A 23037-nucleotide genomic window follows, 5' to 3' on the forward strand; every position below is an offset into this window, starting at 1 on the left:
CCATGTCTCACATTGTCCTGGTTCCCTCGGTTCACATGAGGAGATTGTGTTACAACGTTTGTTCCTTGGCACAGCACGAGTGTATACACAAGCATTACCTCCCCGGTGGTGATAAAGGAGCCAATGACCTCACTAGTGATAGCGCGGATCATTCTCTCCTGTTCTAGCTGGTCACAGGCATCCGTCCAATTTCTAGGCACTCCCTTGCCGCTTGTCGAGTACTCACTCCCACATTGTGGAGAAGGCTCTGTGGGAACCCAGACCTAGCTCTCTCCTTCCTGTCCTACTCAGCCCCAAGCTTATGCAGCAGCAGCTCTGATATCAGAGTAAAAGCGACCTAAATCTCAACTACGGAGGTAAGTCCGGTCACCTTCTGCACCACCTGTGTGTGAGCTCAGCAAATGCTCTTAGAGGAGGGGAGGTAGCGATTGAGTATCCTGGCTATGCTCACTTCCTATCCAGTGCTTTAAATGGGCCGGTACTCACCGGTACTGAGTACCGGTACTTCCAAATTTCCGAGCCGTCAGTACCGGCACTTTTTTTCAGTCAGGGAGAGTACCGGTACCCTGATTGATGGCATGGCAAGCTAATGCAGGACAAATGGCGCTCTGCGTTTGGATCTCTCAGTCGCACGGAGCCCCTGAAAGAGACTTTTACAGAGACGCTGTTAACGTTCAGTAGTGCCCATTAGAATTCCCCACACTGTAGGGGTTGGGGAGGGCTTGCTCAACGCTGTGATTAACAGGACAGGGTCAAGGCAGACCCTGCACTGTTGATTAGGTGTTAACAACCATTATATAGGAAAGTGTTTTAGCACCCACACCCCCTCCCCTCTTCCCCCTGTTAGGTGTGTGAAATAGCCTGGCCTCGGGCTGCTGGTTTCCCAAAGCCGGTTTTCTTATGTTTGTTTTTTTCAGCACAGGAGCTGCTTTCCTTTGTGTGGCTGCATTTACATGTCAACAGCGACGGATCCATGGGTGTGAAAGTAGCCCTGCCCAAAGAGCAAAGAATAGCAGGGACTGAACGCTGCAGCACCCCAGGAATGAGCTCAGGTGACAACCCGAGATAACATAGAAGGAAGGGGGAGGGAGGATTGCAAAAAAAGTGAGGTGACAGCTTAAGTTAGAATTGCCACTTTTTTCATATAATGCAAGATATTCGTTTAGTTTTGAATGGGTGCTTAGGAATTGTATTTTAATACACATTCAAATCTGCTGTATTTCTTGAAGTAATTGGTTTAGTTATTGATGAACCACATGCCTGAAATTCTGTTTAAAACGCTTGCCCTGCAGAATTTACAGGGCGTGGGGGAGCGTGCACACAGTCTCTCTCTCTCTCTCTCTCTCTCTCTCTCTCTCTCTCTCTCTCTCTCTCTCTCTCTCTCTCTTTCTCTCTCTCTCTCTCTCCTTCTCTCTCTCTCTCTCTCCTTCTCTCTCTCTCTCTCTCCTTCTCGCTCTCTCCTTCTCTCTCTCTTTCTCTCTCTCTCTCTCCTTCTCGCTCTCTCTCTCTTTCTCTCTCTCTCTCTTTCTCTTCTCTCTCTCTCCTCTCTCTTCTCTCCTTCTCTCTTTCTCCTCACTCTCTCTCCTTCTTTCTCTCTCCTTCTCTCTCTCCTTCTCTCTCTCTCTCTCCATCTCCTTCTCTCTCTCTCCTTGGAAATCGTTTTGTACTGCTTTTATTTACTGGAAAAAATATTTACAAAATACAGGCTTCAACATTAAGCGTGCTCTATCAACACAAACAATGAAATACAGGACAACAAATTACAGGCCAGGTGGCAAATTTGGGGTATGGGTACATCATGGAAGGGAGAAGAGTAGGCAAGTGGGGGAAAAACAGTGACAAAATGTAAGAGACTTGTGGAGAAAGTAAGTGAGACGTGGCAGTAAGAGGGGCAGATCCAGGGAGAGAAGGTTAGAGGCTGGGTAGAAATGAGAGGTTAATCGTGAAAGGAGAGTAGATGTGGATGCAAAGACACTGAACCAGAAGGAGACAGGAAGAGCCTGGCCTTAGGGCAAAGGGCTGAAGCAGTGCTTTAAATGGGCCGGTACTCACAGGTACTGAGCACTGGCACTTCTTATTTTTATCACTGTCAATGCCGACGCTTGGCCACTATGTAGGAGAGTACCAGTACTCATGAAAGGTAAGCTCATTGGCTGCTAGTGCTGGTAAGCACTAGGATGTCAAAGAAGAAGCTGTCTCTGACAGCCAAGGCGCTTCTATAGTCCTTAGCTCAGCCGCTTTTCTGTACCTCTGCTTATTTCTTTGTGTGTATGCACACTTGAGGATATATAGCATTGTCTCAAACAACAACAAATAACGGTATGACATTAAGAAGCTTCAAATAGTACAAAACAAGGACATTTTTAACATATTATCCTGTTTGCCTTTCACTTTGTGTAATGAATTAAACTGTTTTGTTAACATAAATACATTTCTGTTGTGTTTTGACATGTGCTGCAACCTGTATAGAAGTCAATATGTATCATCATATCTTGACCCTAGCCACGCCCATAGCCCCGCCCACTTGTCACACCTCTAGGTCATTTTAATGAGTACCTGCACTTCTTTTTTCCCATTTAAAGCACTGAATTTCTGCCTCACCCGCTTTTTGTAATAATATCCTTAAAACCCTCTTAGAATCGACATTCTCATTCTGGCTGCACAACAGCACCAGTGAATACTGACAGGATTGGTTATAGGGCACTGTGCAGCTTGAAACACCTGCAGTCCTGTTTTTTGGATGATAAAGAGCGTGGGGCTTGGAAAAATATGAATACGTGATTATTGAAAGGACTGTCACCAAAACAGGAATTTAAGGATGAAGGAATGGGCTAGTCCAGATGGGGCTTGTAACTGCATTTGGAAGAGTCCGCTACATGCTAGCGTGCTTGCAGAGAAGGGTGTCCTTGGAACTGGCCCAAAAGCACAAAGGCCGAGGATTAACTGTGAAAGGGGGTGAGGTTTACTAGTGGTGACAACAATATCATATTTTCGAGGGCATGCGTCAAAGAAAAATTAAAGTTAGCGGTCAAACGGAGTAAAGTCGGAAACTGAGGAGGGTCCGTTGGTGCAGGAACTGGTGGGAAGAGGCACACTATAAATGAGCTGGGTTTTTTTTCTACTTGCCACTTTAAATGGCGGTCCCGTTCTTGATGCGTGTGTTGTGGGAAGAAGTGGCGAGAAGAGATTGAGAAGGAGGTTCGCAGGGGCCACATTGACAGCAGAAGAGCTTCACGGGGTTCTTTTTAAGAATAATACGAAGGGGTATAGAAAATATTGACGTAAGAGCCACGTCAGTAGACAGGAGAGCGTAAGGTGCAGCAACATGGACTCTTTCTGGGGCGTAAGGGAACTCCGTGCAGCCCCTGCGGTGCAGAAAGGGCCCCCAACCTTTCATGGGCGCCACATTTAGCTCAAGGCCAATGAATGTCTGTGAGATATGCGAGACAAAGCGGTCCTCTTCACAGGCTGCCGGTGGGCCCCATCGCTTCGTGTTACCTCGTGGGCTCCTTGCCTTTGTGGGACTAGAGCGCCGATGCCCGCACTGCCGAAGAGAATTTGAAATGAGCTCTCAGACGAACTTGAAAACCCCTTCCTTGAGGGCACTGAGTCTTGAGTGGTCTCTAGCCTGAGGCTCTAGGGGGATGCATATCCACCTGCATTAGAACGGCTTACCTCAGGAGGAGGGAGAGGTCAGTAAACGTTCCCCAAGGGCAAGAGGAAGCTGTCCATGGCTAGATTGCCGACTTTGGAGCTGGGAAACCAAGGTGCGAGCCTCGGGGTAACGTCCACACCCTGTGATTCTGGGCAAATCACTTAATCTCCCGGGCCTCATTTATGAGGCCTTGCGTCAGTTTTGCGCTTCCGATGCGTCACTTTTTTGTGGCGCATTGGCGGCGTAAAACATGCTTCCTGTTGCGCACTATTTATGAAGTGACGCATCTAAGCAAACCCCTGCGCTACATTATACCTGCGTCAGGTATAATGTATGCAGGGGGGGCGTTCCCCCGCAAAAACTACATAGAAGTGACGCAGTGAAATCTATGAGATTTCACTGCATCACTTCTAGGATGCCGCTGCGTCAAAATCTTGCGCCTGCCTCACAGCAGGCGTAAGACTGACGCAGGCCCTTTCACATGGGGCTTGCCCCATGTGAAAGGGCTCATTGCTGGAGTTGCGTCACTTTTGTGACAAACTCCAGCAATGCGTCACTTTTGCGCTTACAGATACGTCAGAAATACTGACGTATCTGTAACTCCTTGCGACATGATGCGTCATACTTTAAATATGACGCATCAGGCATGTCGCAAGGAGGGCGCAGTGAAAAGTGACGCATCGCTGTTTTCACGCAGCGATGCGTCATTTCTCATAAATGAGGCCCCCCGTGCCTACCCCAAAACAATGAAAGTGTCCTTGTGTAACGTAACTGGTGCTCATGTAAAGCGCTCCAACACCTTCGGGTCGAGTTCGCACTATATAAATCTGCCACAAAAAAAGGGAACTGAAACAAATGCTTCTAGATGCCACGGGCAGAACTCGAGACAGAGTACAATGTTCCTCGATAGGAGCCACATACAAAATTGTAAATATGTTTTTTCAACCTTGGTAAAGGTCTACAGAAATCTTCACAAAGTTTGCAAAGTGTTTTGCTTCCCGGCACCTATGTGAAAATGCATTATGCATTTCCCACTTTTATAACGAACAAAATAGGTCTGCGCAAGATAAACGCAGCAAAAACAATTCCCCTGTCCAATATTATAGCATTGCGTAGAGAAGAGCTCCACAGAAAGTACATTTGCGGGAAATAATCCTGGTTATATTTTACAAAATTATGGGGTTGATCAGAGTAAAAACAGTCTCTTTATGCAATATACATTTTTACACTGAGTGAACTGGTAAAATAATTTCCGTCCTGAAACAAGCCTGGACTACCTACAGCTCCAAGTTGCTTACTTTGTCCCCATCAGACCTTCGGGCCAAGTGCACTGCGCCTTCTGCGCCATTGATAGCTAGTCCTTCAGGAAACTACTCAAGGCGTAGAAAAGTCCTAAAAAAAAAGCTGCGCACACCCTTATCCGATAGTTCTCCAAAAAAGGTAACATGTTCACAACCCCCATACTTCCAGTACTGTTTCTACTTCGGAGGCTCCGGCCTGCAAACTGCTACTATTTCTGACTGAGCTGGAAAGTACCAAAAACATCATAAATAGGTGCATAAGAATTTTACACAGGTGACATGTCATAAACACGCTCATGAAGTGCTCATAGAACTGCACAGAACTTGTTTTTGTGGTGGTGTTGAATACTGTACCTGTTATGCTGCCTCTTCAGGCCTAAACGATTCATAAAGGGGGTGGTGATGGACAGAGTATCTGAATTAAGCAGAACACTCCTACCCAGTCAAAAGATCAGGGCTTGATCCATCACCGTTTTTTAGCTCACTGCACCATCCCAGCTCAGAACCTGGCTACATGCAAATTAATCTGACCCTGGCCCAGTGCATCATGGGAACAGGGCAGACCAAACTACCAAGCCAATTCTTTACTGGAAAGGAAACAAGCTTCCGGGGACCGGTTTCTGGCATTACAGCCGTCTTCGGCCCGGCTTGCTTGAATCCTGATGGTGCAGTGAGCAAGGGACTCACATCTGAGTATACCCTTCCACACTTGTGGTGGCCAAAACGATTCATAAAGGGGGTGGTGATGGACAGAGTATCTGAATTAAGCAGAACACTCCTACCCAGTCAAAAGATCAGGGCTTGATCCATCACCGTTTTTTAGCTCACTGCACCATCCCAGCTCAGAACCTGGCTACATGCAAATTAATCTGACCCTGGCCCAGTGCATCATGGGAACAGGGCAGACCAAACTACCAAGCCAATTCTTTACTGGAAAGGAAACAAGCTTCCGGGGACCGGTTTCTGGCATTACAGCCGTCTTCGGCCCGGCTTGCTTGAATCCTGATGGTGCAGTGAGCAAGGGACTCACATCTGAGTATACCCTTCCACACTTGTGGTGGCCAAAACGATTCATAAAGGGGGTGGTGATGGACAGAGTATCTGAATTAAGCAGAACACTCCTACCCAGTCAAAAGATCAGGGCTTGATCCATCACCTTCAGGCCTAGGCACAACATGCTCCTGCCCTTGTTGACAGGTGAGGGACCCCTCTCTGTCCTCGAGAGTGGGCTGGTCCCGTCCCATGTGTTGTGTGATGGCTTGGAGGACGTGTGCCCTGTCATCTTGGCTCATGGTTGTCTGTATCCCTGCCTCCCTGCTGGGCTTATTGAAAGAGCACCCACGTTTTGATTAGCATTGCGTTTTGGCTACCTGCAGGCAACTCTACCCCCTTTTACTTGGGCTTCACTGTGCCTCCTTGTTCTCCTTTAGGAATACTCCTTTCACCCCCTCTTGGCTTTTATTGTTGTTGTAGGAGAGTAGGGTCTGCTTCCTATGGTCACCCCCACTTTTTGCTGTGATTCCCTGGTATTTTTACTTTAATGTGGCTGTGGGCCTGCTAATCAGACGCACAGCTCAGCTGTTCTCTCTCTAAATTGATACCATGTACTTTAGGTACATACCAGATTGGGTATTGGGTCACCTGTGTGAGAACTTGTATAGTGTACCATAGGTACCCAGGGCATAGGTGCATCCAAGGCCTACCAGGGGCTGCAGCATGTATTATGCCACCCCTGGCTGGCCCTCCAAACTGACACCACAGGCTGATCACTCAGCTTGGGTAAGGTGTTGTAATCACCCCTTACTTAGATATAGTATACCTATATCTACCTTTACATATAGACACATATACACCTATAAGCCACTCCTATGGTAGGCCTCAACAATCCTGGAGGAAGAGTAATTGGTTTTATGTGAGAGGGTGCCCTAGCATGAGCTGAGCCCCTCAGCAGCTTTTGGAACCATCTCCTTGTATCTGTTCTATGATATAGCCATATCATATACTCTTAAGTGCATTATAATCCTCGCGGCTAATGCTAACTTTGGTTTGGCTTTATCAAAACATGTCGTGTAAGGTATCAAACACTTTGGAATACTACCCCCGCCACTTCTGGTGGCGGGGGTAGCATTCCACCCTTCTAGAGGTAAAAGACACGTATGTTACTGCTTTACCCGGTTAAAGTTAAACAGAGCCTCAGCATCACAAAATGGATGCTGCTGCCACAGACACAAGTCTGACCACCTTGTGCTGGGGGAAACTCCAGCAAGGGTGGCCTGGACAATAGGTTTCCTGTCCAGGGAGGTGCCGGCACCTCCCCAGGCAGGGGGTTTGTGTATTGGGGCAGGGAGGGCTTCATTCAGTGTATGCATCTAGACACTGCCTGGGGCACACATGGTGCTCTATGCATAGCCCGGTTCAAACCAGAGCCCCAGCTCTGGCGCGAAACTGGACAAAGGGAAAGGGGTGTAACCACCCCCTTCTGAGGTCCACCCAAAGGAGGGACCTAGGCAGGTAATCCAGCCCCGATCCTTAGTATAAGTATAGAAGCTGTGTCCCCAGGACTTTAGATTATCTTGGAAAGAAACTTTGATACAGAACTCTTGGACCTTCGACATTCTATACCGACTAGAAGACTGACGACATCTCCCTTGTGGTCAAGGAGTGACCACCCTGTGCAAACAGGCACCACCAGTAACTTGCTGGTCTACTTTGTCAACGCTCCCACAGGAACCCAAAGACTCAGCAACATAGGATCAGGACTCTCAGACTTCGCTAACTCCGACCCACATCCACAGCAAAGCTGAGACCCATGGCAGACACGAGAGATGTGGGACCGGATCCCTGGACATCCTGCCTTTTGCTAATTTCTCAACTACCAAGGTACCCTTGCAGTTGTGCATTTGGATACCAGAAGCCCCAGACCCGAGTGCCATTTGCACTGAAACTCAGCTCTCCACACTCCACGAGTGCCTAGTGGGGCCCGCTCTTGAATTCAGCTCGATGCGTCTTCCCGGTTCCTTGCCCGTTGGCTAGTGTGCCCCCTGAAGACTTTTCTTTTGAACTAAGCTGTTTTCCTGGTTGCTCAAGGCTTGCTGCAGGTGCCCTTCAAAGGAGAAGCACCACAGACCTTGCTGGTCTGCAACAGAGCCAATCTTGATATCCTGCGTGGGTTGCGGTTACCAAGGTTTGTTGGGTCCAATCTGGATACCGACACTGCATTAAACTAGATGCTTTGTGGGCCAGCAAGAATCCAGTGTCTGGTTGTCGTCGATGCCTCCTGGACCTCGTGGCTGAAGAGACAAGCTCACCTTCTTCACCTTCAAGCACGCAACGTTGCCTGGTTCCTTCCTGGTCACTGGCTAGTGACCCAGACTCTGTCCCCTCTGCTTTCAGGTTCTTCACATCACCAATCCACCCTTGGATCCACCCGGACACTTTTCCTCTGGTCGCCTGCAGCACTTCTTTGCAGATCTCCACAGAAACCGAAGACGAAATCCGACACCAAAAGGCACCTATGCACCTGGCTTGCCTGAGTGAGGTAACACGAGTACTCCGGTGCTCCCGTGGGTCTTGACTCTCGAAGTGTCCTAGTTTAAAGGGGTTTTATTGCAGACCATCTGGAAGTGTCCTTAAACAGTAACTTTGTAACTTCTTTGTTTCCCTTTATAAGTCAATTCTAACTCGCGACTGTTTTTAGACACTGCACGTGTCTCCCGTGGGCCTCCTACTTCCTAACCCTTGGTTGTTTAGTGTAGCCCCAGCGATTCTACAGGCTCTAGGCCTGCTGTCTAACTCTCACGTAGTTCTTATACCACTTCTTTAGTATATGGTTTGTGAGGCCCCTAGGGCATAACTGTATTTGTGCAACTTATCGTATGCTAATTGAGTAATTTGTGATGTACTTTGACCTCTGACCTCATAAAGAGTGCAGAGGGGTTGTGTTTAGAATAAATACATATATATTTGATATATACCTTGTGTGGTGTCCTCTCATTTGGTATTCAAGGAATTATAATTGGTAAAACAGCTTGCTTCACATGCTCTCTAAAGTCTTAGCCTATGACTGCTGGTCCATGCTACCACTAGGATAGCTTGTCTATAAGGTTGACTTTACAACCACCATCAATAAGGGTCGATTAGACTGGTGCAAGGTGCCCACTAGAATAGTGGACATCATATGCCAGGCTAACTTCTCACATGGGTGTGCAGCGGGTGGGATAAGAGCTTGGTGTTGTTTTACCATATAATCTTAAGATATCATTTGAAAAATCACATTAAGGTACCTGTAGGTACATATCAATCAAGTTCTTATAATACATAAGTTCTACTGAACTTAGCAGTTGTAGGTGGTAAGGGCCTAGCACACCCTGACTACAACTCCTAGAGAGGTTCTAGTACGAAAACATTTATTGTAGGTAGGTGCACACACCACACCTCACTAGAAAATGTCCTTGGATGCAGGGCTTAGTGGGCCTCTGCCAGAAGCTGACCCTCCCAGGGCAGCTTCTAAATATGACACATTCACTTTTCATGAATTAAGAAGCCTGTGTACAGCCAGAAGGCTGAGACAAGGACAGAGTCCAACCTTTAACCACCTGGTAGATATTTTAGTGGAATATGATGTAGAAAAGGCATCCACCCCAGATCAAACAGGTAGTACAGAGGGGGCCAGCCCTCAACAGAAGATCCCACTGGTGAGAACCCAGAGGATTCTGATGATGATGTGGTTGCTAACCAGGTAGAAGTCAGGGAACTGAACCAGGTTAACCTAGGAATCCTTGGGACTGGAGGAGGAAGAATCCAATCCAGGCCCCCAAGTAGGCCTAACCCTGAGCACAAAAGAGGAAGGTCACTCTCTAGTGAGTCCAACCACTCTGATGACTCAGTAGGGTCCCATGCCTCAGCTCTAGGGAGAATGACTTCCCCTCAGAGAAGAGAGCATAAGGCTAGGATGAGGGAATCCAAGCTTAGAATCAAGGGGCAAGAAGTTGCCCTTGCAAAAGAGACCCTGGCTCTTGAGAGAGAGAGAAAAATGTGTGGGCTAGAGCCCACTGGTGGCAGCACAGTACCTAGAGATAGGGAAAGGTCTCATGACCATAGAAACCTGAAAAGGATTGCCCCTCCCTACCAGGTTGGGGATGACACCCACAAATGGATAACTGCATTGGAGAGGGCTTGCAAAGTACAACAGGTACCCCAAAGTCAGTGGGCAGCAATCTTGTGGCTCTCCTTTTCAGATTAAGGCAGAGACAAGCTCCTGACAGTTAATGAACAGGATGCTGACAACTACTATGTCCTGAAGAGTGCTCTGGTAGATGGGTTTGGCTTAACCACTGAGCAGTACAGGTTGCTGTTCAGACATACCTCAATGCTGTCCCTAGGACAGATGACCACCCAATACCAAGGGCAGATGAACTCATTGACAGATTGGCATCTGCCAAGTTTTTGAGTACATTTGATTTGACAGCTGGCTACTGGCAGATCAAACTAGCTGATGATGCAAAACCCAAAACAGCATTTTCAACCCCAGGAGGACATTATCAATTTGTGGTAATGCCCTTTGGTCTGAAAAATGCACCTGCCACATTCCAAAGGTTTGTGAATCAAGTCCTCTCAGGTCTGGATGACTACTGTGCAGCTTATCTAGATGATATTGCTGTCTTTAGCTCCACTTGGGAAGATCCCCTGATCCACTTGAAAAATGTTTTGGAGGCCCTGCAGAAGGTAGGCCTAACTATCAAGGCTACCAAGTGCCAGATAGGGCATAGCAAGGTTGTATACCTGGGCCACCTGGTAGGTGGAGGTCAGGTTCAACCATTGGCGAGCAAAATCCAGACCATAAAGGACTGGACTGCTCACACCACCCAGACACAGGTCAGAGCTTTCTTGGGCCTGACTGGGTACTACAGAAAATTTGTCAAGGGATATGGGTCCATTGTGACACCCCTTAATAACTTAACTTCCAAGAAAATGCCAAAGAAAGTTCAGTAGACAGTAGGCTGTCAAAAGGCATTTGATGACCTGAAGCAGGCCATGTGCACTGCTCCTATTCTGCAAAGTCCAGACTACTCCAAAGAATTCATTGTTCAAACAGATGCTTCTGAGTTGGGTGTAGGTGCTGTTCTTTCACAACTGAATAAAGATGGTCCAGACCAGCCAGTAGCTTTTATTAGCAGAAGGCTGACCCCTAGAGAGAAACGTTGGTCAGCTTATTGAGAGGGAGGCCTTTGGTGGTTTGGGCACTGAAGAAGCTGAGGCCATACTTGTTTGGTACTCACTTCCTTCAGGATTCAGACAGACCATAAGCCCCTCTTGTGGCTAAATCAGATGAAGGGTGAACATCCCAAACTGCTTAGGTGGTCCATTTCTCTACAGGGGATGGACTTTACAGTGGAACATAGACCTGGGACTGACCATGCCAATGCAGATGGACTCTCCAGATATTTCCACTTAGAACATGAAGACTTAACTGGTCACGGTTACTTTAATGTCCCTGCGTTTAGGGGGCGGGAGGGGGGGTTGGGAAGGAGAGTAGGGTCTGCTTCCTATGGCCACCCCCACTTTTTGCTGTGATTCCTTGTTTTTTCAACTTTAATGTGGCTGTGGGCCTGCTAATCAGACCCACAGCCCAGCTGTTCACTCTCTAAATTGATACCATGCACTTTAGGTACATAACAGATTGGGTATTGGGTCACCTCTGTGAGCCCCTGTATAGTGTACCATATGTACCCAGGGCATAGGTGCATCCAAGGCCTAGCATGTATTATGCTACCCCTGGCTGGCCCTCTAAACTGACACTACAGGCTAATCACTCAGCTTGGGTAAGGTGGTGTAATCACCCCTTACTTAGATATAGTATACATATATCTACCTTTACATATAGATACATATACACCTATAAGCCACTCATATGGTAGGCCTTGACAATCCTGGAGGCAGAGTGCTTGGTTTTATGCGAGAGGGTGCCCTAGCATGAGCTGAGCCCCTCTGCAGCTTTCAGAACCATCTCCTTATAGCTGTTCTATGATATAGTCATACCATATACTCTTAAGTGCATTATAATCCTCGCTGATAATGCTAACTTTGGTTTGGCTTTATCAAAACATGTCATGTAAGGTGTCAAACACTTTAGAATACAACCCACCCCTGCCAATTCTGGCGGCGCGGGTAGCATTCCACCCTTCTAGAGGGAAAAGACATGTATGTTACTGCTTTACCCTGTTAAAGTTAAACAGAGCTTCAGCATCACAAAATGGATGCTGCTGCCACAGACACGAGTCTGACCACCTGGCGCTGGGGGAAACTCCAGCAAGGGTGGCATGGACAATAGGTTTCCTGTCCAGGGAGTTGCCAGCACCTCCCCAGACAGGGGTTTTGTGTATTGGGGCAGGGAGGGCTGCATTCAGTGAATGCATCTAGACACTGCCTGGGGCACACAAGGTGCTCCATGCATAGCCCGGTTCAAACCAGTTGCTGGGAAACTCCAGCCCCAGCTCTGGTGCAATACTGGACAAATGGAAAGGGATGTAACCACCCCCTTCTCATGTCCACCCATAGGATGGACCTAGGCAGGTAATCCAATTCCTATCCTTAGTATAAATGTAGGGGCTGTGTCCCCAGGACTTTAGATTATCCTGGAAAGAAACTGTGATACAGAACTCTTGGACCTTCGACATTCTATTCCGACTAGAAGATGGAAGACATCTGCCTTGTGGTCAAGGAGTGACCACCCTGTGCAAACAGGCACCACCAGTAACTTGCCAGTCTGCTTTGTCGATGCTCTCGCCGGAACCCGAAGACTCAGTGACACAGGAACTGGACTCTCAGACTTCTCTAACTCCGACCCACATCCACAGCAAAGCTGAGACCCGTGGCAGACACAGGAGATCTGAGACCGGACACACTGGACATCTTGAATTTTGCTAACTGCTCAACTACCAAGGTACCTTTGCAGTTGTGCATTGGAGTACGAGAAGCCCCAGACATGAGCGCCATTTTTACTGAAGCTCAGCCCTCCACACTCCACGAGTGCTGCGTGGGGCCCGCTCTTGCATTTCAGCTTGACGCGTCTTCCCAGTTCCTTTCCCATTGGCCAGTGAGCCCCCTGAAGACTTTTCTTTTGAACTAAACTGCTTTCCTGCCCTGGTTGCTCTAGGCTTGCTCCAGCTTCCCTTTAAAGGAGAAGCACCACAGACCTTGCTGGTCTGCAACAGAGTCAATCTCGACATCCTGTGTGGGTTGTGGTTGCCAAGGTTTGTTTCATCCAATCTGGATACCAACTCCATAGTCAACTAGATCCATTGTGGGCCAGCTCGAATTCAGCGTCTGGTTGTCGTCGATGCCTCCTGGACCTGTTGGCTGAAGAGACAAGCTCACCTTCTTCACCTTCAAGCACGCATCGTCGCCTGGTTCCTTCCTGGTCACTGGCTAGTGACCCAGATTCTGTCCCCTCTGCTTTCAGGTTCTTCACATCATCGATCCACCCTTGGATCCACCCGGACACTTTTCCTCTGGTCGCCTGCAGCACTTCTTTGCAGATCTCCAAAGAAAATGATGACGAAACCCGACACCAAAAGGCACCTATGCACCCGGCTTCCCTGGGTGAGGTAACACGAGTACTCCGGTGCTCCTGTGGGCCTTGACTCTCGAAGTGTCCTAGTCTAAAGGGGTTTTAGCATAGTCCATCTGGAAGTGTCCTTAAACAGTAACTTTGTAACTTCTTCGTTTCCCATTATAAGTCAACGGTGACTCTCGACTGTGTTTAGACACTGCACGCGTCTCCCGTGGGCCTCCTACTTCCTAACCCTTGATTGTTTAGTGTAGCCCCAGCGATTCTACAGGCCCTAGGCCTGGTGTCTAACTCTCACGTGGTTCTTATACCACTTTTTTAGTATATCGTTTGTGAGGCCCCTAGGGCATAACTGTATTTGTGCAACTTATCGTATGCTAATTGAGTAACTTGTGATGTACTTTGACCTCTGACCTCATAAAGAGTGCAGAGGGGTTGTGTTTAGAATAAATACATATATATTTGATATATACCTTGTGTGGTGTCCTCTCATTTGGTATTCAAGGGATTATAATTGGTAAAACAGCTTGCTTCACATGCTCTCTGAAGTCTTAGCCTATGACTGCTGGTCCATGCTACCACTAGGATAGCTTGTCTATAAGGTTGACTTTACAACCACCATCAATAAGGGTCGATTAGACTGGTGCAAGGTGCCCACTAGAATAGTGGACATCATATGCCAGGCTAACTTCTAACATTTGTGTGCAGCAGGTGGGATAAGAGCTTGCTGTTGTTTTACCATATAATCTTAAAATATCATCTGAAAGATCACATTAAGGTACCTGTAGGTACATATAAATCAAGTTCTTATAATACATTAGTTCTACTGAACTTAGCAGTTGTAGGTGGTAAGGGCCTAGCACACCCTGACTACAACTCCTAGAGAGGTTTTAGTACGAAAACATTTAGTGTAGGTAGGTGCACACACCACACCTCACTAGAAAATGTCCTTGGATGCAGGGCTTAGTGGGCCTCTGCCAGAAGCTGACCCTCCCAGGGCACCTTCTAAATATAGACACATTCACTTTTCATGAATTAAGAAGCCTGTGTACAGCCAGAAGGCTGAGACAAGGACAGAGTCCAACCTTTAACCACCTGGTAGATATTGTAGTGGAATATGATGTAGAAAAGGCATCCACCCCAGATCAAACAGGTAGTACAGAGGGGGCCAGCCCTCAACAGAAGATCCCACTGGTGAGAACCCAGAGGATTCTGATGATGATGTGGTTGCTAACCAGGTAGAAGTCAGGGAACTGAACCAGGTTAACCTAGGAATCCTTGGGACTGGAGGAGGAAGAATCCAATCCAGGCCCCCAAGTAGGCCTAACCCTGAGCACAAAAGAGGAAGGTCACTCTCTAGTGAGTCCAACCACTCTGATGGCTCAGTAGGGTCCCATGCCTCAGCTCTAGGGAGAATGACTTCCCCTCAGAGAAGAGAGCATAAGGCTAGGATGAGGGAATAGAAGCTTAGAATCAAGAGGCAAGAAGTTGCCCTTGCAAAAGAGACCCTGGCTCTTGAGAGAGAGAGAAAATTGTGTGGGCTAGAGCCCACTAGTGGCAGCACAGTACCTAGAGATAGGGAAAGGTCTCATGAGCATAGAAACCTGAACAAGATTGTCCCTCCCTACCAGGTTTGGGATGACATCCACAAATGGATAACTGCTTTGGAGAGGGCTTGCAAAGTACAGCAGGTACCCCAAACTCAGTGGGCAGCAATCTTGTGGCTCTCTGTGAGAAGTTGGCCTGATGTATGATGTCTCCAATTCTGGGGGCACCCTATATCAGTCCAAACAATCCCTTATGGTGGTGGTTGTAAGTCAACCTTAAAGACAAGCTATCCTAGAGGTAGCATGGACTAAGCAGCCTAAAGGCTTAACTCAAGAGGACATGTGAAGCCAGCTGTTTTACCATATGCAATCCTGTAATATCAAATGAAAGGACACCACACAAGTTATATATTATAAAAATATATGTATTTATTCTCAGAATAATCCCCACTACTCTTTATGAGCAATGAAGCACAAGCGTTTAAACAAAAGCACAATATAACATATGAAAGTTGCACAATTATGGATAGGGCCGGTGGCCACTCAAACCATATATCAAAAAAGTGGTATAAGTATCACTATTCGATCAGTGGTAAGGCCTAGGGCCTTTGGAATCGCTGGGACTACACTGGACTAACAGCAGTTAGGACGGGGGTAGCCCGCGGGATTCGGGTGCAGTGCAGAATGCACACGCATGCACCAATGCAAAGTCAAAGGCGTGTAAAAGTTATCGAGTTACAGTTTTAAGAGTCTTCCGACTGGACTAGAAGGACAAAACTTTAGACTTAGACACTAGAGGTGTAAACCACTACAGGAGCACCGGCGTTCAAGAGTTACCTCACCCACAGGAAGTGGGTGCACAGGTGCAAAGATGTGTCGGGTTTCGTCACGCAGATCTATGGTGCCTGGAGATGAAGATGCTGCAGGCGTCCAGAAGAGAAGTGTCCGGTGTGATCCAAGGGTGGATCGAAGATGTAGAGTACCTGAAAGCAGAGGGGACAGAGTCTGGGTCACTAGCCAGTGACCAGAAAGGAACCAGGAAGGAACCAGGCGATGTCGGGCACAATCAGGTGCTTGTTGCGAAGCTTGTCTCCGCTGCCACGTGAACTCTGGGGCACCGAGGATGTCCTGGAGTGGATCACGAGCTGTCCCACGAAGCCTCTCGCTGTCGGCGGTGTTGGCTTCCGGATTGGAGTTAACAAGCCTTGGCAAGGACAACCCACGCAGGATTCGAAGATTGCTTCTTACTCGGACCAGCAAGGTCAGAGCGGGTGCTCCTTTTCAGGGGAGCGAGGGCCAGTCTGGAGCAACCAGACCAGCGGTGTAAATTCTTAGCTTCATCAGTACAGGGCCCACTAGCCAATGGGTAATCGACCGGACCAATGCGTTAAGCAGGAAAATGCAAAAGGGCCCCACGCAGCACTTAGCCAGTGTAGAGGGGTGAGCTTCAGTGCAAAAGCTGCTCGGGGCTGGTGCTTTTCAAACTCCAATGCACAGCTTCGAGGGAGCCTTGGGAGCTGCAAGGTCAGCGCTTTGTAGTTCTTCCAAGATGGCCGCTCCCACGCTTCAGGTCACCTCCACGGGTCTCAGCATTGCAGGGACTGTGGATCGGGCTGTTAGAAGGCAGGCACGCTGGGTCTTGTTGATCTCTGTTGCTTGAGTTCCGGCGGGAACTGCAACAAAGCACACGTCGAGGTGCTGGATGGTGCCTGTTTGCACAGGGTGGTCACTCCTTGACCACAAGGGAGATTCTTCAGTCTTCTACATCGAGTAGGATGTCGAAGGGTCCAGAGTTTCATTTCATAAGTTTCGGTCAGGATAATCTGATGTGCATCTGCACAGCTCCTACCTTTATTCCAAATCAAGGGGCTGGATTACCTGCTAGGTCCCTCCTATGGGTGGGACCCAGGAAGGGGGTGGTTACACCCCTTTCCCTTTGTCCAGTTTCGCCCCAGAACCGGTTTGACTGGATTTTGCATGGGACACCTTGTGTGCCCCAGGCAGTGTCTAGTTTCTTTCAACCCACCCTGCCCCAATACACTATCTCCTGTCTGGGGAGGTGTAGCACCTCCCTGTGACAGGAAACCCTTTGTTCAGGCCTCCTCTGCCAAGTTTCGGTCAGCAGCAGGAGGTCAGACTTGTGTCGGTGGCAGCAGCATCCATTTTGTGATGCTGAGGCTCTGGTTAGAATTAACCGCGTTTAAGTGCAGTAACATGTCTTCTCCCTCTAGACGGGTGGAATGCTACCCCCGTCACCAGAACTGGCAAGGGGGTAGTATTCCAAAGTGTATGACACCAAACACGACATGTTTTGATAATGCCAAACCAAAGTTAGCAATAACCGCAAGGATTATAATGCACTTAAGAGTATATAGTATGGCAGTATCACTGGAACAGCTGCACGGAAATGGTTCCGACCTCTGTAGGCAGGCTCAGCTCATGCTAGAGCACCATCTCACATAAAACCAAGCACTCTGCCTCCAGGATTGTTAAGGCCTGCCATAGGAGTGACTTATAGGTATATATGTGTCCAGATATAGGTTTAGATATAGGTATACTATATCTAAGCAAGGGGTGATTACACCACCTTGCCCCAGCTGAGTGATCAGCCAGTTGTGTCGATTTAAGTACCAGCCAGGGGTGGCAAAAGATATGCTGCAGCCCCTGGTAGGCCTTGGATGCACCTATGCCCTGGGCACCTATAGTGCACTGTATAGGGGCTGATAAGGTGTCAAGTACCAAATTGGTGATGTACCTAGGGTACACGGAGTCCATTTAAAGAGAGAGCAGATAGCCTGGGACCCTGATTAGCAGGATCCCATGCCAACTAGGTCGAAAACCAGCTAAACACTAGGCAAATAAATCTGGGGTAACCACAGTCGGGTATCCACCTTCCTACATAACCCCCCCCCCCAAACGAAAGGAGATAAGGCTATTCTTGACCAGGTAAGCCTATATTGCCTTAGTGGCCATATAAGGAAGTACCTGCACTAGTGTGGTTACCCCCTGTCTTATGGTCCACTAAGCAATCCCTCACCCTAGGGGTATCAGAGGGTCTCCACCATAGGGAATCACTACCTGTGGTGTGTTTTGGCAAAGTAAAAGGCTGGTGTTGAGATGGAGTACTGAAGTGAGGCTCCACTAATGTAGGGCTCAGCTTCCTCCAATCATCTTCCACCATGTGTGCCTTTCTTTCCTTGACTGAGTTGCACTGTGCTCTCAGGGTCAACCTCTGGCTGCCTACAGCTGGAGGCTGGGTCCCTTCTGTTGGCTTACTGGAGGGACAGGTTAGGTTTGGGGCCCTTAGGTCCCAGGTTTGGCTGTGCCCAACAGTTTCCATCTGGGGGAGGTCCCTAACTAGTGGTAAGGGGGATCCCTCAGGAGTTTTTAACTTTTTCACCTTGCTAGGGCTGCTAGCTTTGGTGCCCTAATCTGCTGATGGGGGTGTTTTATCTGACAGGGGGCCCTTTGGGGCTCACTGACCTCCTTGACCTCTGCAGCCCTGGGCGGATTGAGGCAGGGTAGAGAGGGGCAGGTTACCTGCTCCAGACTGGGTCCCACCTTGGAAGGGTCCACTGACATCAGGGGCTCTGCCAGGCTAGGCCTGACTACCTCTGGGGCAGTTTCTTCACAAGGGGTAAGATCAGTTCCCTGAGGAGGCTGATCCTTTCCTAATGTCTGGTGGGAGGGAGATTTCTCTTCCTCCTCAATGCTCTCTGTTTGTGTGGACTGATCGATAGTTTCAGGCTTCACAACACATGAATCAGTTTGAGTTTGGGCTGTGGCCATCACAGCCCCATCAACCTTTTCAGGAAGGGACTCAGTTTGGGTATGGGCTGTTACCATAACAGCTCTGCTAACTTGTTCAGGAAGGGATTCTGCTGAAGATGGGGCTGAGTCTTGCACAGCCCAACCAACCTTTTCAGGAAGGACATCTTGGATTGGGGCTGTGGCCATCACCGCCCCACTAACCTTTCCATGGAGATTTACATTTTAGTATGGGTTTCTTGTTCCACCTCAGCCCAGGCTGAGATTTCTAAATCATTCCCAAGTAGACAATCTACAGGCAAGTTTGATGACATCGCCACTCTCTTTGGGCCAGTGACACCTCCCCAGCTGAGATTTACCACTGCCATGAGATGATCTCTCTGCACTCCATCAATGTTAGTCACCTGATATGTGGCACCAGGTAAAAGTTGCCTGGAGGGGACTAGATTCTCAGTCACCATGGTGATACTAGCCCCTGTGTCTCTGTAGGCCTCAACTTTTTGACCATTGGTGAGGGGCTCTTGCCTGTACTTGCTCAAAGTGTTTGGGCAATCACTGAAGTTGGCAAACCCCATGCCATTTTCACAGACAAGAGTATTTGTAGTAGGGGACCTGGTTAGGCCAGAGTCCACCTGGGTTCCAAAAGTAAAGCCACCCAAATTCTTGGGGGTGCTCCCACCACCTGGGGGATTACTGCTAACAGTAACAGGAGGTGTTGGAGCTCTACTTGGAGGTATAATTTCTTTATTACTATCCTTTGGACAACAGCTGTCTGTTTTCCAGTGGACAGGCTTTTTACAAGCATGGCAATAAGGTTTCTTTGGGTCATAGGAAGTGTTTTGGGACCCACCCCCATCCTTGGAGTTTTGGGGCCCTGTGGGAGATTTTTCTTTAGATTTATCCCCACCCTTCTCTTGAGCCTTGGAAGTTTCCTTCTTTTGGTCATTACCCCGATTCTTAGGCCTAATCCTGGTTCTGACCCATTTATCTGCCCTCTTACCCAATTCTTGTGGAGAGGCCAGATCTGAGTCCACCAGGTGCTGGTGTAAAAGCTGGTTCTGACAATTACTTAGGATCTGCTCCCTCACAATCAAATTATACAATCCTGTATAGTCATGTACTTTGCTGCCATGTAGCCAACCTTCCAGAGCCTTAGTAGCACAATCTACAAAATCAGTCCAGTCCTGAGTCTGAGCTTTTTGGGTATCTCTGAACAACAACCTGTATTGCTCAGTGGTTAAGCCAAACCCATCAATATGAGCACTCTTCAGGACAGTGTAATTTTTAGCATCATCAGCTCTAACAGTGAGGAGCTTATCTCTCCCTTTCTCAGAAAAGGAGAGCCACAAGATTGATGCCCACTGATCTTGGGGGACCTGCTGTACCATGCAGGCCCTCTCTAGAGCAGTTATCAATTTGTGGATATCATCCCCATCTCTGTAGGAGGGCACAATCTTACTCAGGTTTCTATGGTCATAGTACCTGTCTTTATCCTTAGGGATAATGCTGCCACCAGTGGGTGTCTCCCCACACAATTTCTGTTTAGTTTGGGCCAGGGCTACTTCCTCCCTCTCTATTTGGAGTCTAACAGCTCTCATCCTGGCCTTATGCTCTTTCCTCTGGGGGGAAGTCATTCCCCTCTGAGATTCTCTTGAGGCACTAGAAATGTGAGAATCCCTGGAAGGAGTTCTCTCTCTCCTATTGCCTGGGAGAATTCTGTTATTGGGTCTGGAGAAGTGATTCTCTTTTCCATTCCCATGTAGGACCAAGTTGGCTTGGCTAAGCCTCACAACTGGTACCTGGTTTCCCCTCTGATCCTGATCTGACTCTTCACCTTCTGATTTAGGGTCTGCCTCCTCATTTTCTACTTCTGGGGAGGTGTTCTCAGTCTCTGGGGGGTTCACTCCTTCTCCTGACCCTGAGGGAACTACTCTAGCTTTCTCAAGATCATCCTTCTCCAGGATGGCTATCAGGATGGTAATGGTAGGGTTGTGACCCTTTCTCAGCTTCCTTGCAGTGCACAAGGCACTCAAGTCTCTATGGCTGAATTTGTCATAGCTGGAGGTTGCCTGTGCAGGGTCAACGACCATAGGTAGAGAGCTTGGAGCCTCACCTGTGCCAGACATGACTCTAGTGAGGTGTAAGTGATGCACTTACCTACACTAAGTGTTTTCCTACTGTACCTTGCTAGTGAGTTGTAGTCAGGGTGTGCTAAGCCCTTCTACCTACAACTACTAAGTTCAGTAGAACTTAAATATGCTAAGCTTTGTTTATATGTACCTATGGTACTTAATGTGATCTTTCAATTTGATAAAAGATTGCAAAGGTAAAACAACAGCAAGCTCAAATCCGTACCGCTGCTCACCAATGTGAGAAGTTGGCCTGATGTATGATGTCTCCAATTCTGGGGGTACCCTATATCAGTCCAAACAATCCCTTATGGTGGTGGTTGTAAGTCAACCTTAAAGACAAGCTATCCTAGAGGTAGCATGGACGAAGCAGCCTAAAGGCTTAACTCAAGAGGACATGTGAAGCCAGCTGTTTTACCATATGCAATCCTGTAATATCAAATGAAAGGACACCACACAAGTTATATATTATAAAAATATATGTATTTATTCTCAGAATAATCCCCACTACTCTTTATGAGCAATGAAGCACAAGCGTTTAAACAAAAGCACAATATAACATATGAAAGTTGCACAATTATGGATAGGGCCGGTGGCCACTCAAACCATATATCAAAAAAGTGGTATAAGTATCACTATTCGATCAGTGGTAAGGCCTAAGGCCTTGGGAATCGCTGGGACTACACTGGACTAACAGCAGTTAGGACGGGAGTAGCCCGTGGGATTCGGGTGCAGTGCAGAAAGCACACGCATGCACCAATGCAAAGTCAATGGCGCGTAAAAGTTATCGAGTTACAGTTTTAAGAGTCTCACGACTGGACTAGAAGGACAAAACTTTAGACTTAGACACTAGAGGTGTAAACCACTACAGGAGCACCGGCGTTCAAGAGTTACCTCACCCACAGGAAGTGGGTGCACAGGTGCAAAGATGTGGTGGGTTTCGTCACACAGATCTATGGTGCCTGGAGATGAAGATGCTGCAGGCGTCCAGAAGAGAAGTGTCCGGTGTGATCCAAGGGTGGATCGAAGATGTAGAGTACCTGAAAGCAGAGGGAACAGAGTCTGGGTCACTAGCCAGTGACCAGAAAGGAACCAGGAAGGAACCAGGCGTTGTCGGGCACAATCAGGTGCTTGTTGCGAAGCTTGTCTCCGCTGCCAGGTGAACTCTGGGGCACCGAGGATGTCCTGGAGTGGATCACGAGCTGTCCCACGAAGATTCTCGCTGTCGGCGGTGTCGGTTTCCGGATTGGAGTTAACAAGCCTTGGCAAGGGCAACCCACGCAGGATTTGAAGATTGCTTCTTACTCGGACCAGCAAGGTCAGAGCGGATGCTCCTTTTCAGCGGAGCGAGGGCCTGTTTGGAGCAACCAGACCAGCAGTGTAAATTCTTAGGTTCATCGGTACAGGGGCCACTAGCCAACGGGTAATCGACCGGACCAATGCGTCAAGCAGGAAAATGCAAAAGGGCCCCACGCAGCACTCAGCGAGTGTAGAGGGGTGAGCTTCAGTGCAAAAGCTGCTCGGGGCTGGTGCTTTTCAAACTCCAATGCACAGCTTCGAGGGAGCCTCGGGAGCTGCACGGTCAGCGCTTTGTAGTTCTTCCAAGAAAGCCGCTCCCACGCTTCAGGTCGCTTCCACGGGTCTCAGCTTTGCAGGGATTGTGGATCAGGCTGCTAAAAAGCAGGCACGCTGGGTCTTGTTGATCTGTGTTGCTCGAGTTCTGGCGGGAACTGCAACAAAGCAAATGTTGAGGTGCTGGATGGTGCCTGTTTGCACAGGGTGGTCACTCCTTGACCACAAGGGAGATTCTTCAGTCTTCTACGTTGAGTAGGATGTCGAAGGGTCCAGAGTTTCATTTCATAAGTTTCAGTCAGGATAATCTGATGTGCATCTGCACAGCTCCTACCTTTATTCCAAATCTAGGGGCTGGATTACCTGCTAGGTCCCTCCTATGGGTGGGACCCAGGAAGGGGGTGGTTACACCCCTTTCCCTTTGTCCAGTTTCGCGCCAGAGCTGGGGCAGGAGTGCCCCAGAACCGGTTTGACTGGATTTTGCATGTGACACCTT

At 48.3% G+C, this 23037-nt stretch overlaps 1 protein-coding gene across 5 annotated transcripts in view; it reads left to right on the top strand.

The window, feature by feature from the left end:
* The first annotated feature begins 200 nt into the window (after positions 1–200).
* The window catches only part of LOC144768578 (sulfotransferase 1 family member D1-like), a 284580-nt gene continuing 261743 nt past the window's right edge, over positions 201–23037 (top strand). For 2 of the 5 annotated variants that reach the window (XM_078652365.1, XM_078652364.1), the window contains exon 1: positions 212–356. The gene's annotated coding sequence lies outside the window, so the exon portion shown is untranslated. Of the gene's footprint in view, positions 357–917; positions 1053–23037 lie in introns of all 5 variants that reach the window. The other 3 variants (XM_078652362.1, XM_078652363.1, XM_078652361.1) reach the window with 3 other exon arrangements.

The sequence above is a fragment of the Lissotriton helveticus genome, chromosome 7 (genome assembly GCF_964261635.1).
Source record: "Lissotriton helveticus chromosome 7, aLisHel1.1, whole genome shotgun sequence".
NCBI classification, from domain to species: domain Eukaryota; kingdom Metazoa; phylum Chordata; class Amphibia; order Caudata; family Salamandridae; genus Lissotriton; species Lissotriton helveticus.